The 13,173-nt window shown below is 45.2% G+C and overlaps 1 long non-coding RNA gene across 1 annotated transcript; it reads right to left on the bottom strand.

Moving 5' to 3' along the window:
- Window positions 1–11,616: 11,616 nt before the first annotated feature.
- Window positions 11,617–13,157, bottom strand: LOC115176566 (uncharacterized). The gene is made up of 2 exons (XR_003872245.1): window positions 12,603–13,157; window positions 11,617–12,339 (listed from the first exon to the last, which is right to left on the bottom strand). It is a non-coding gene; the product is annotated as an uncharacterized LOC115176566 (long non-coding RNA).
- Window positions 13,158–13,173: the final 16 nt, after the last annotated feature.

The raw sequence follows: 13,173 nt of genomic DNA, 5'->3' as shown, positions 1-13,173 counted from the left end.
ACAAAGGATCTAGGGGTATACGAACAAAGGATCTAGGGGTATACGAACAAAGGATCTAGGGGTATACGAACAAAGGATCTAGGGGTATACGAACAAAGGATCTAGGATCTAGTTGCATTATTGGTCGTAATGCCGGAGGAGTTACCGCCGTTCTGATATCCAAAAGTTCTTCCCGGCTGTATGTAATAACACAAACACTTTGCTGGGATAATAATGTTAGAAATAACAAATAAAAAAAACTAAATACTGCAAAGTTTCCTAAGAGCTCGAAGCACGACAGCCTTATCCGTCGGCACTTATTTGCCATGGGACAGGAATTCTAGGCGCAACCACCGTCACACCTTACCTGGGATTGCCACTTCCCGACGGTGTTGATGTCTTTTGTCAGCTTGCCAAGTCTCAACTGTCAATGACTGGAGGAAGTCGTTGCCATGGTTACCATTGCAATTTGAAATTGCCACAGAGGTAGCTGGTCTTGCCCCGGTAGTTTCCAGGCACGGTGACTGTAACGTGGTAGACAGGGTCGTAGGTGACGTGCAGGTCGAAGTCTGTATTGATGGCATAGTGGAAGCCCCCTGGAAGACCTTCACAGCCCGCCACTCAGGGGCAGGTGGTTGAACACACCATTCACCTAGGGCAGAGGATAGACAGTTAAACATGGACAACTGGTGAACATGGTCAAACCTTGTTAAAGCAGTGCTAAAGAATAAAATGCTCTATTATGATTTGCTCAAATGATCACAGAAAATGGCTTATGTGAAGACTATTAATTAAAAGTAAAACATGCCTTCTCCTGCTTCCCAGGGCTCCCATAATGTTTTTCCTGAGGACCAGTTATTTATACTTCTCCATCCTGGGTGCACTTGCACTCCTCGTCACACTTCCTGTTGGGGTAGAAAACCTGGTCTGTGTTGTAGTAGCAGTCGCCATGGACAAAGCCACACTGGGTGACGGGGACGCAGTGGTAGCTGCTGAGGATGTGTCCCTCGTTACAGGAGCAGCCCTTCTTACACTGGGCCAGGCAGCCTGAGGAGAGGACAGGCTCTAGCAAGTGTCAGGACAGCCAGAACCACACACATAGTGGCTGTGGGCTGGACACTTCACCGCTGGAGACACAGGAAGGAGTTTACTAACAAAAAAACATCTTACTTGTAAGCAATTTAATGGTTGTAAAAATGTCTCAGCACTTTCCACAGAAACCTTATTTCACCAGTGTGTCAACCGCTTCCAACACTCACAGCAGAAATCAGATATTTTATAATGTAAGTGTGTGGACTACTCACCACAGAACTGGGCAGTCCTCCAGCTGTACACCTTAACCCTGGCTACCTGACAGACGGATGCATAGGCTGTGGTGGCCTGACAGAGCCCACCCTTATACAGACACGCGTCATGCACACAGTCCTCAAAGTATCCCGCCAGGTCCACTGCGGTTAGGTGGTCCCGGAAAGGCCCCTTGGGGTCCCTCAGGAACCCACAGAACGCCTCTTCTGGTTAACTTCACATTTTGGACAGGCTGTCTTACAGTTAGGGATCTGCTCAAAGCGCCAACTGGCCTCAAAGTCCTCTGGCCGGGCATGGGTGGCCTCATTCCTAGGTACAAGGTCATCTTGGGACTGGTATCGTAGTTGCCACACAGGCCACAGACAGCGCCCTGGTAGGTGGAGGGCAGGGTGACAAACATTGCACTGTTCCAGTCGAAGGAGACCTTAAGGCCAAAGCTGGTGGTGACCACAGAGTACCAGCCACTCCTGTAGACAGACACCTGAGTGCTGTTCAGGTACATAGGCATGTTGACCAACTCATTGTCCACCTGGAAGAACAAGGAATATAAATATTGAGGTGAGTGGACTGGAATATTAATTGGGGGGAAGAATCTGAGCATCTAAATTGAGATTTGCTTTTGTTCAGAGTGACATTTGAGCTGCTATTCAGTGTTAATTATTATACTCCATGTGCTCTAAAAACCAGAGCGTAATTGAAAACCCCTCTGGCTCTGAGCTTGGAAATATTCACCCACTTAGCCCAAAGCACTAACTTTGACCAAGTGAACCGAACCAGCTTCATGAGGCAGGTTCAATAATCAACTACATTAATTTAAAGGGGGAAATTTTAAATTATTATACAGAAATGGATTAAAAGGTAATGAACTAGGCATCAGAGATGGTTAACCCTGTGAGACCCATGGATGCAAAAATTGAACTATTCCTGAATTTGCATCCTGGACTGGTCCTAAACTAAAAATATGTCAAACACTACCTAGTGAATCTCCTTAGACCCAGATATATAGCTTAGTAGTAGTTGTTGTGTTTCAGTATGATTATTGTGGCATCACAAATGGTTCCGATACTTAATTTGTATTATAAATTGAGTAGTCATTCATTTTAAGCAAATGGGCACTAAGATTAATAGAATGCAAAATAATAATTACCGTAATTTCATATTCTCATGGAGGAATTATTTGTCAACATTCCATATTCATAATAATTAATTGTCACATAATTCAGATAATTAGTCAACAATTAATTAAACCCACTTACCACAAATCATTCCAGTAGTTTGGTCCCCATGGCTGAAACCAAAGAAATGCAGACAATACAATTCTCCTAATTTTATTTGCACCACGTCACTCACTTATTTCTTAAATTACGAAACGTATTATAATGAGATTTTTTTTTTGAAATATTGTCAAAAGATCTTACCTGAGAGGGGACTTTGGCATGAGGAAATCAAAAGGATGCCATCCTTAAATACTAATATGATCCCAAGCTAATTACTAATCAGAGCCCTTACAAGCTTAGAGGTGAGCATTTGACCCACTAATCAAATTAATACATTCTCTCTGCCTCAATAAGGGCGTGTAAGTCGACTTTATGCCATTAGGATCCTGTATTGACATAGGCCCAACATCCACAGATTACATTATTACATTTACATTTTAGTCATTTAGCAGACGCTCTTATCCAGAGCGACTTACAGTAGTGAATAGATTCATTTCATGCATTTAAAAAAAAAATAAAAAAATTGTACTGGCCCCCCATGGGAATCGAACCCACAACCCTGGCGTTGCACACATCATGCTGGCGTTGCAAACACCATGCTCTACCAACTGAGCCACAGGGAAGACGTGCAACATTATATGGAATACATGAGCAATATTTAGTGTGTGAGAAAATCAGCTCCAACCTGTGAGTAATTCTCATAGATACTGTTGTTGGTCAATTTCTTCAACAGGCGATCAGGTCTATAATTATCAAACATATATTAGTAATGGAAAGGAAACACAGACTCTTTGTTTAAGTATTAAAATGATCCTTTAGTAATACAATTGTAGGCAGAAGTTGGTACAGAGTACAGTATATGTCTCTCCCCAGGTTCTGCGAAATGTCTAAGACATCCTGCAACTCATATAGCCTCCCCAGTCCTCCTTGCGTGAGTTTCCCTGGCAACAACATTTTAATAAATCTAACCTCCCCCTGGCAGCAGCAACCAACTTGTCAGCAATTAAAAGCTCAGAAGTGGGTTTGACCGAAACTTGATCTTTCATCACAAGTATAGGGTCATAACAAGGTGAACGAGTCTAAGCGTCTTCTGACAGGTGGCTGGTTTCATCAGGCCTGCTACTTTTAGCTGTTTTTAGTCTCTCAGCCTTGTGTTCTTAGAAAACCAGTCGTATTATCAGAACCTCAGATAGACAGACAGGTGGGGCCCAGACAGGAGGAATCTGAGCATAGGCGGTTTCCGCCTTCTCATAGTGTCTGAAGGGCACAACACTCAAAACAGGTGTTAATTAACACACACACACACACACACACACACACACACTCAGAGGTCTCCTAAAGAGGAGACCTTACAGTTTATCAACCCTTTAAAAAAAGGTATGAGGCCTTGGTTTAACTCCTTCACTGTATATGTAATTTCCTGTCATGGGGTGAAACTTGACATTCGTACACAATTTCAAATGAATTAACAGTAATGGAAGAACATATGTTATTGTCACTGTGGATCACTATATGGGTCGCAGTTAGTTTGGGGAAAATATAAATTCTGTTCCACAAATTCTGTAAACATTATTAGTGTTCAATGTCTATGTACAAAGGGCAGCAGCCTCCAATGTGCAAGGTTGAATAACCGGGTGGTAGCCGGCTAGTGACAGTGACTAACTTCAGGGCAGAGTACTGGGTGGAGGCTGGCTAGTGATGGCTATTTAGCAGTCTGATGGCCTTCAGATAGAAGCTGTTTTTAGTCTCTCAGTCCCAGCTTTGATGCACCTGTACTGAACTCGCCTTCTGGATGATAGCGGGTGAACAGGCAGTGGCTCGGGTGGCGGAGGTCCTTGATGATCTTTTTGGCCTTCCTCTGACATTGGGTGCTGTAGATGTCCTGGAAAGCAGGCAGTGTGCCCCCAGTGATGTGTTGGGCAGAGCGCACCACCCTCTGGAGAGTCCTGTGATTGCAAACGGTGCAGTTGCCGCACCAGAAGGTGATACTCTCGATGGTGCATCTGTAAAAGTTTGAGGGTCTTACCAACGGGATGAATGCTACCAACCTGTTGCTTTGGCCCAATTAAAAATAACATCTAAATGATTAGTGCCACTAACAACGTTTACAAAAACTAGCGGCCAAGAGATGCTTGCTAAGCATTCGGCATATTTATGTAAAAAGACCATTAGATTTACTATCGCCATTAAGCAATGTTGACACCTTGATTACACTTGCTCCAGATGAGTCTGAGCTGATTCAATGCCCCATGATTTACACGAGTACACCTACTGCCATCACACCTCCAGCTACAATTACAACCTTCAACATTTGTGGAACACCAGTGAGATTCTGGTTAAACCAACCAGAATGTAGGCTACACTTGCAAAATATCAGGTGTAACCAAATAAAACAGACATTAAAGTGAGTCATTGGCATTTTGCACAATTCACCACAGGTAGAATTTGACCATTACGGACCACTGCTTTTCAGTATTCATTAGTCATATACTGCTCAAAAAAATAAAGGGAACACTTAAACAACACATCCTAGATCTGAATGAAATAAATAATGAAATGAATAATCTTATTCAATATTTTTTTCTTTACATAGTTGAATGTGCTGACAACAAAATCACACAAAAATAATCAATGGAAATCCAATTTATCAACCCATGGAGGTCTGGATTTGGAGTCACACTCAAAATGAAAGTGGAAAACCACACTACAGGCTGATCCAACTTTGATGTAATGTCCTTAAAACAAGTCAAAATGAGGCTCAGTAGTGTGTGTGGCCTCCACGTGTCTGTATGACCTCCCTACAATGCCTGGGCATGCTCCTGATGAGGTGGCGGATGGTCTCCTGAGGGATCTCCTCCCAGACCTGGTCTAAAGCATCCGCCAACTCCTGGACAGTCTGTGGTACAACGTGGCGTTGGTGGATGGAGCGAGACATGATGTCCCAGATGTGCTCAATTGGATTCAGGTCTGGGGAACGGGCGGGCCAGTCTTTAGCATCAATGCCTTCCTCTTGCAGGAACTGCTGACACACTCCAGCCACATAAGGTCTAGCATTGTCTTGCATTAGGAGGAACCCAGGCCAACCGCACCAGCATATGGTCTCACAAGGGGTCTGAGGAACTCAACTCAGTACCTAATGGAAGTCAGGCTACCTCTAGCGAGCACATGGAGGGCTGTGCGGCCCCCCAAAGAAATGCCACCCCACACCATGACTGACCCACCGCCAAACCGGTCATGCTGGAGGATGTTGCAGGCAGCAGAACATTCTCCACCGCGTCTCCAGACTCTGTCACGTCTGTCACGTGCTCAGTGTGAACCTGCTTTCATCTGTGAAGAGCACAGGGCGCCAGTGGCGAATTTGCCAATCTTGGCGTTCTCTGGCAAATGCCAAACGTCCTGCACGGTGTTGGGCTGTAAGCACAACCCCCACCTGTGGACGTCGGGCCCTCATACCACCCTCATGAAGTCTGTTTCTGACCGTTTGAGCAGACACATGCACATTTGTGGCCTGCTGGAGGTCATTTTGCAGGGCTCTGGCAGTGCTTCTCCTGCTCCTTCTTGCACAAAGTCGGAGGTAGCGGTCCTGCTGCTGGGTTGTTGCGCTCCTACGGCCTCCTCCACGTCTCCTGATGTACTGGCCTGTCTCCTGGTAGCGCCTCCATGCTCTGGACACTACGCTGACAGACACAGCAAACCTTCTTGCCACAGCTCGCATTGATGTGCCATCCTGGATGAGCTGCACTACCTGAGCCACTTGTGTGGGTTGTAGACTCCGTCTCATGCTACCACTAGAGTGAAAGCACCGCCAGCATTCAAAAGTGACCAAAACATCAGCCAGGAAGCATAGGAACTGAGAAGTGGTCTGTGGTCCCCACCTGCAGAACCACTCCTTTATTGGGGGTGTCTTGCTAATTGCCTATAATTTCCACCTGTTGTCTATTCCATTTGCACAACAGCATGTGAAATGTATTGTCAATCAGTGTTGCTTCCTAAGTGGACAGTTTGATTTCACAGAAGTGTGATTGACTTGGAGTTACATTGTGTTGTTTAAGTGTTCCCTTTATTTTTTTGAGGAGTGTATTTATCTTTATTTAACCAATGTTTGAATGCCCATTTTATAAGCCATGTACAATCACACTTACTAGGGAAATAATTGAAACCTTTTCCATGCTCCCTTGTGCCTAATGTAACTCTGTCAGGGGTACCTCATTGGAGCATTATTTGATAAGACCATTATATGAGAAATCTAAGCAATAGTTAACTACTAAGGTTAATTTTTTTATTAACAAGGAGCAATCCTGTGATTCATATAGATTATCAATACAATGAACCTGGGAAACTCCAACACTGACTATGCATGAAAGTAGACCTCATGTTGTGTAGGTGTTGAGCTGAAACTAAGTCTACTGAAGGCGTTTTAAATAGATTTTGAATGGTTGTATGAATTAGACAGGGAAAGTCCCAGTTGTGGTCTCCAAATACTGTGCCTCTATTGATCCCAAATCAATGATTGAAGGCCTGGTATGAGGGGGAGAGGGAACAGTAACCTAGTTGATAGCAGCTGTGATTTTAGGCTTTCTTCACAATCCTGATAACTCTCTGGCCTCTTGATCAATGTTGGTGTAAAGTAGGGCTGTTCAATGTCAGTCCTGGAGGGCCGAAACATTTTGGGTTTTCATCCTCTTCTAATAAGGGACTAATTCAGACCTGGGACACCAGGTGAGCGCAATGAACTACCAGGTAGAAACAAAGTGTTTCGGTCCTCCAGGAGCGGAATTGAGATGTCCCGGAGTAAAGGGTGGAAGTAGCTGACACCTTGAGCAGTCCAGGGAGGCAGAGTGTCTGGGGCAACCAATTATTGCAAATCGAGGGAAGGCAAACCCTCTTTGGCTTGATCAAATAAAATATGACAGTCTAATTTACTTCTTGTGAAGTTGGTTGGCAGGTAGTGGGGTTGGATAAATGTAGGCCGGTGAGTGATTCTATGGAATATTCCCAAGAAAAAGCTTATGAAACCAACTCCACTGTGTACATACAGTGCATTCGGTAAGTTTTCAGAACCCTTGACTTCTTCCACATTTTGTTACGGCCTTATTCTAAAATGGATTTAAAAAATTGTTGCAAATTGTATAAAATGGAAATATAACATTTACATAAGTATTCAGACCCTTTACTGAGTACTTTGCTGAAGCACCATTGGCAGTGATTAGCCTGGAGTCTTCTTGGGCTTGGCACCCCTGTATTTGTGGAGTTTCTCCCATTCTTCTCTGCAGATCCTCTCAAGCTCTGTCAGATTGGATGGTGAGCCTCACTGGACAGCTATTTTCAGGTCTCTCCAGAGGATGTTCAACCGGGTTCTGGCTGGGCCACTCAAGGGCATCCAGAGTTGTCCCAAAGCCGTTCCTGCGTTGTCTTGGCTGTGTGCTTAGGGTCGTTGTCCTGTTGGAAGGTGAACCTTCACCCCAGTCTGAGGTCTTGAGCACTCTGGAGCAGGTTTTCATCAAGGATCTCTCTCTGTACCTTTCTCTGTTCATATCTCCCTCAATCCTGATTAGTCTCCCAGTCCCTGCTGCTGAAAAACATCCCCACAGCATGATGCTGCCACCACCATGCTTCACCGTAGGGATGGTGCCAGGTTTCCTCCAGACGTGACGCTTGGCATTCAGACCAGAGAATCTTGTTTCTCATGGTCAGAGTCCTTTAGGTGCCTTTTTTAAAACTCCAAATGGGCTGTTGTGCCTTTTACTGAGTGTCTTCCGTCTGGCCCCTCTACCATAAAGGCCTGACTGGTGGAGTGCTGCAGAGATGGTTGTCCTTCTGGAAGGTTCTCCCATCACTGCAAAGGAACTCTGGAGCTCTGTCAGAGTGACTATTGAGTTCTTGTCACTTCCTTGACCAAGGCCTTTCTCCCCCGATTGCTCAGTTTGGCCGAGTGGCCAGCTCTGGGAAGAATTTTGGTGGTTCCGAACTTCTTCCATTTAAGAATGATGGAGGCCACTGTGTTATTGGGGACCTTCAATGCTGCAGATATTGTTTTGGTACCCTTCCCCAGATCTGTGCCTCGACACAATCCTGTCTCAGAGCTTTGAAATGATGTGGTATCGTGTGTAGATTGAGGAACCTTTTTATATTCAATACATTTTAGAGTAAGGCTGTAACAAAATGTGGAAAAAGTCAAGGGTTCTCAATACTTTCAGAATGCACTGTAATGTGGGCTTCTGGGGAGCTTAACTCAGTGGAACTAGTGTGTGTGAAGTTTCCTTCCATTCCGGTAATGTAAGCAACTAGAGCAGCGGTGAAGACCATTGTGTCAAGATTCAGTAGGATGGCTACCACTGAAACAAACAACCAGCCTACACTCATTCATATTGAATGTGACAGTCCCATAAGCATGGCACTCATGTGAAATTCAAGTATGTATGAATTAACCTGTCTGGTCTAGGGGGCAGTATTTTCATGGCCGGATGAAAAACGTTCCAAATTTAAACAGGTTACTACTCTGGCCCAGAAACTAGAATATGCATATTATTAGTAGATTTGGATAGAACACACTCTGAAGTTTCTAAAACTGTTTGAATGGTGTCTGTGTATAACAGCACTCATATGGCAGGCAAAAACCTGAAAAAAATTCAAGCAGGAAGTGGAAAGTCTGAGAATTGTAGTTCTTCTTTTGATTCTCTATCGAAGCTACAGTGTCTGTGGGGTGACGTTGCACTTCCTAAGGCATTCTACTGGTTTGAGCATTCTACTGTCACTGGGCAGAGTATAGGAGCTCATTCACTGAGTGGTCTGCCTGGCAACAAAGGGATTGGATATGCACAGTCACGCCGTTCCTTCTTTTCCTTCTTGAATGAATATGCTATTGTCCGGTTGGAATATTATCGCAATTTTACGTTAAAAATACCATAAAGGTTGATGTTAAACAGCATTTGACATGCTTCTAAGTACGGTAATGGAACATTTTGACTTTTCGTCTCTCGTTCCGCACTCGCGCGTTATGCCTTTTGGATAAGTGATCTGTACGCATGAACAAAACGGAGGTATTTGTACATTAAATATGGATTATTTGGAACAAAAACATTTCTTGTGGAAGTAGCAGTCCTGGGAGAGCATTCTGACGAAGATCAGCAAAGGTAAGAGAATATTTCTAATTCTAATTCTGAGTTTAGGTTGCCCCGAACTTGGCGGGTGTCTGAATAGCTCACCGTGATGGCGGAGCTATGTACTCAGAATATTGAAAAATGTGCTTTTTCCGTAAAGCTATTTTAAAATTTGGCACAGCGGTTGCATCCAGGGGTAGTCTATCTATAATTCTTAAAATAATTGTTATATATTTCGTCAACGTTTATGATGGTATTTTTGTAAATTGATGTGCACATTCACCGGACTTTTTGGTGGGAATACATTTTCTGAACATCACGCGCCAATGTAAAATGCTGTTTTTGGATATAAATATGAACTTTATCGAACAAAACATACATGTATTGTGTAACATAATGTCCTAGGAGTGTCATCTGATGAAGATCGTCAAAGGTTAGTGCTTCATTTAGCTTCTGTTTTGGGTTTTATTGACACATGTCCTTGCTTGGAAAATGGCTGTGTGATTATTTTGGTCTATGTACTCTCCTAACATAATCTAATGTTTTGCTTTCGCTGTAAAGCCTGTGAGGAGAGAGGTAGAGAGAACGGTTTTTAGAAACATAACTGACTTGCAGTACTGACAAATAAGGATTCTAGGGATGAATACTAGATGGATTTAAATGCGTACCAGCCAGGGAAGTCTGCGAGGATAGTGGCCTGGTCTTACTCAGACAGCAGTGTGTTGTGGTTTCCACAGAGACCGCACAGCTCCCCGGCAGACCACTGCGACAGCTTCACCGTCACCACAGAGACTCCCACTTCAACCTCCAGCTTAGTGTCCTTCCAAGGATCCCTCAGGACCACCTTGACCGCTGACCTCTCCCGGGTCACACTGAGGGACAGGGACGAGGAGGACAGAGTAGGGGTGGGACAAGGTCTGTTCACCTAGTGGTGAGAGGTATTATTGGATACTTTAAGCTTTATTTTATTAAAACTGTCCAGAGTGACCATAAACATTACAACTTAAAAAAAAGTCTTCCCTCTACACACCTCCACATGGCCATCCTGGGTCACAAAGTTGTTGCCATTCAGCCGGACATGCAGCATGTTGACAGGCCTGGAGTTTCCACAGGCCCCACGGTAGGACAACATTCTGAACTACGCGTCACTAGCTATGTCACACAGGGACACCAGCAGGTAGGGGGCCTGGGGCTCCAGGGTCTGCTGCAGCCCACTCAGGGTGGTGGTCAGCTTGAAACCATCCTGGAGGGAACAGACTCAGGCCTCGCAGCGGCACCCCCAAGCCCAGAGGCTACACTGCTGCCCGAGACTGCAGGCCGTCATCTCCCACACCACCCATCCCAGGGGATGACGCCATCACTTCTCAGCACAGCCCATCGTGTAGAGATGCTCCTCATCCTGAGAGGACAGTGACACATGAGCCACAGCAAATTGACTGGAACACAAAATGCAATAGATATCACATAGAATTTATACATTTTAAATGACAATTCACCCAACACCAAATATCAATTCACCCATTCATTACACTACTGTAGCTATTCGAGTTACCTTTCTGTAACGTCAGGCTGAGGCATGTGGCCGCACCGCCCTCACATACTCGTCCCTGTAAGGCTGGGTCTCCACCCTGCTCCAGCAGCCTCCAAACACACTGTTCCTGGCCATCATCACGTCACAGGCACCCATGGCCTCAGGGGATACGTCACGCTGGTCGTCACAGCTGTGGAAGTAAGTAAGGCTAAGGGTTCAACACTGCGGCACACTCTCCAAACAGGCCCAGATCATTGAGCAGCACATAGATAATCACTGGTCTCAAACAGCTCTTTGTGGTCCTGTTCTTCGCTGTACCACAGCAGACTGGAGCCACAGGTTGAAGCCGGCATTACAAAAGCAGCCCTGCACACAGATCTGGATGTACATTTTGGAGTTGGACTCACAGGTGTGTGTGGATAGGCTGAGCCACAGTCATCATATTAGCTGATCACTGGACAGATCACATATGGGGAGAGAAATCAATTTGAGACGTTTTATTCTGGAAATAAGCAAGATATCCTAGTATATGTACTCCAACAAGGGAAGTGAATGTATACCAGGGTTGTCCATATTTCCAATCCCCTCCATGTTAACTCAGCCTGACAGTCCATATTGCTGACTACAGTAGATGACTAAGCTGGTGCAGGGACAGTAATGTTAGCTTCTGTACCTGTGATGTGGCAGCCGAGGACTTTGTTTGAGACAGTGCAGACATGCTGGTCGGGGCAAGCAAGTGGTTCACAGACCAAGGAAGCCCCACAGGTGCAGATAGTGCAATTCTGAAGAGGCCTGCTCTCTGAGGCCAAGTATAAAGACACCGGTCTGAATAAACAACCTAAACCCAGTAATTAATCATTACCAGATCAAGCATAGCATAGACTAATGACTTTGATATGCATGATGTGCTGTTTGACTGAGTTTTTAAAGGGAAGTATATTGAGATTGACATTTCAACATTTGCTTTTATTTGATGAATAATCAGCTCTGCTTATTCCATCAATAGGCTTTTCTATAAATGTTCCTAAAACCTCCTCCTGTCCTGACAGCAGCCACACTGCCCTGCTGGTAGGCAGGCCTGACCATTGGTCACATTGGCACCACTCCTCACAGCCATCTGGGCACGGCACAGACCCCACCCCTCCAGGGCACAGAGAGGAACAGGCGTTGGCACACAAGCTGTAGTGACTGAACTGGGGGCAATGAACTGAGGAATAGAATATTCATGATTAATACATGCATTTGTAAATAGGCCCAGATTAATGTTAAACAGATCTCCAGTGAAGACCTAGATGACTAATTAGACATGCATGGCATTTTGTTTGCCTTCATTAGTGAGAATATGTATTTAGCTTAAGTTTCCGTATTCTAATTATTAAAGGGCAATCAGCAGAGTTTTATAGATTGAATGCATTGTGAGGGCCACATTTGAGCAATATGATGCCATTTTCTGTCAGAGGGGAAACTTACCACAGCCAGTGTGTTTCCTCCATGGGCCCACCTTGACTCCTGCCTCCTGACACTCCACATGATAGGCCTGCAGCTACTCACACAGCGGCTGCTGGGTCTGGTTCCCTGCCACACACAGATCAGCCATGCAGTGGGAGTAGTGGGTCTGTGACTGGACTACTTGGTCTGTGGCTGGACTACTTAGTGATAGGAGGTGAAGGGGCCACCAGGCAGTGTGAGTAGGCCACAGTAGAGCTCACAACCATGCAGGGGCACTGACAGAGGGGGCAGTTAGCCCCAAACCCATCACTGCAGGGGGACGCAGGCCTGCGCATGACCCATCTCAACAGATGACACAAAACCCATCGGGGTTAGAGGTCAGGGTTCCGTTGGGCAGCTGTAGATCATCCATGGGGTCATTGTTGTAGCTCCCACACAGGCCACAGGCCATGCTCTGGTAGGATGAGTCTGAGGTATTTACTAGGAGCAGGTTGTGTAGACTGGAGATGACCTGGACTGACCCCATGGCCTGGATGGTTACCAGATGACCATTCTGATGCAGACTCACATCACTGTGGGAGAAGAGCAGGTT

Source organism: Salmo trutta, chromosome 37 (assembly GCF_901001165.1).
Source record: "Salmo trutta chromosome 37, fSalTru1.1, whole genome shotgun sequence".
Classification (NCBI taxonomy): Eukaryota; Metazoa; Chordata; class Actinopteri; order Salmoniformes; family Salmonidae; genus Salmo; species Salmo trutta.
Note: the sequence above shows the minus strand (reverse complement) of the source record. Positions and strands in the feature narration are given on the sequence as shown.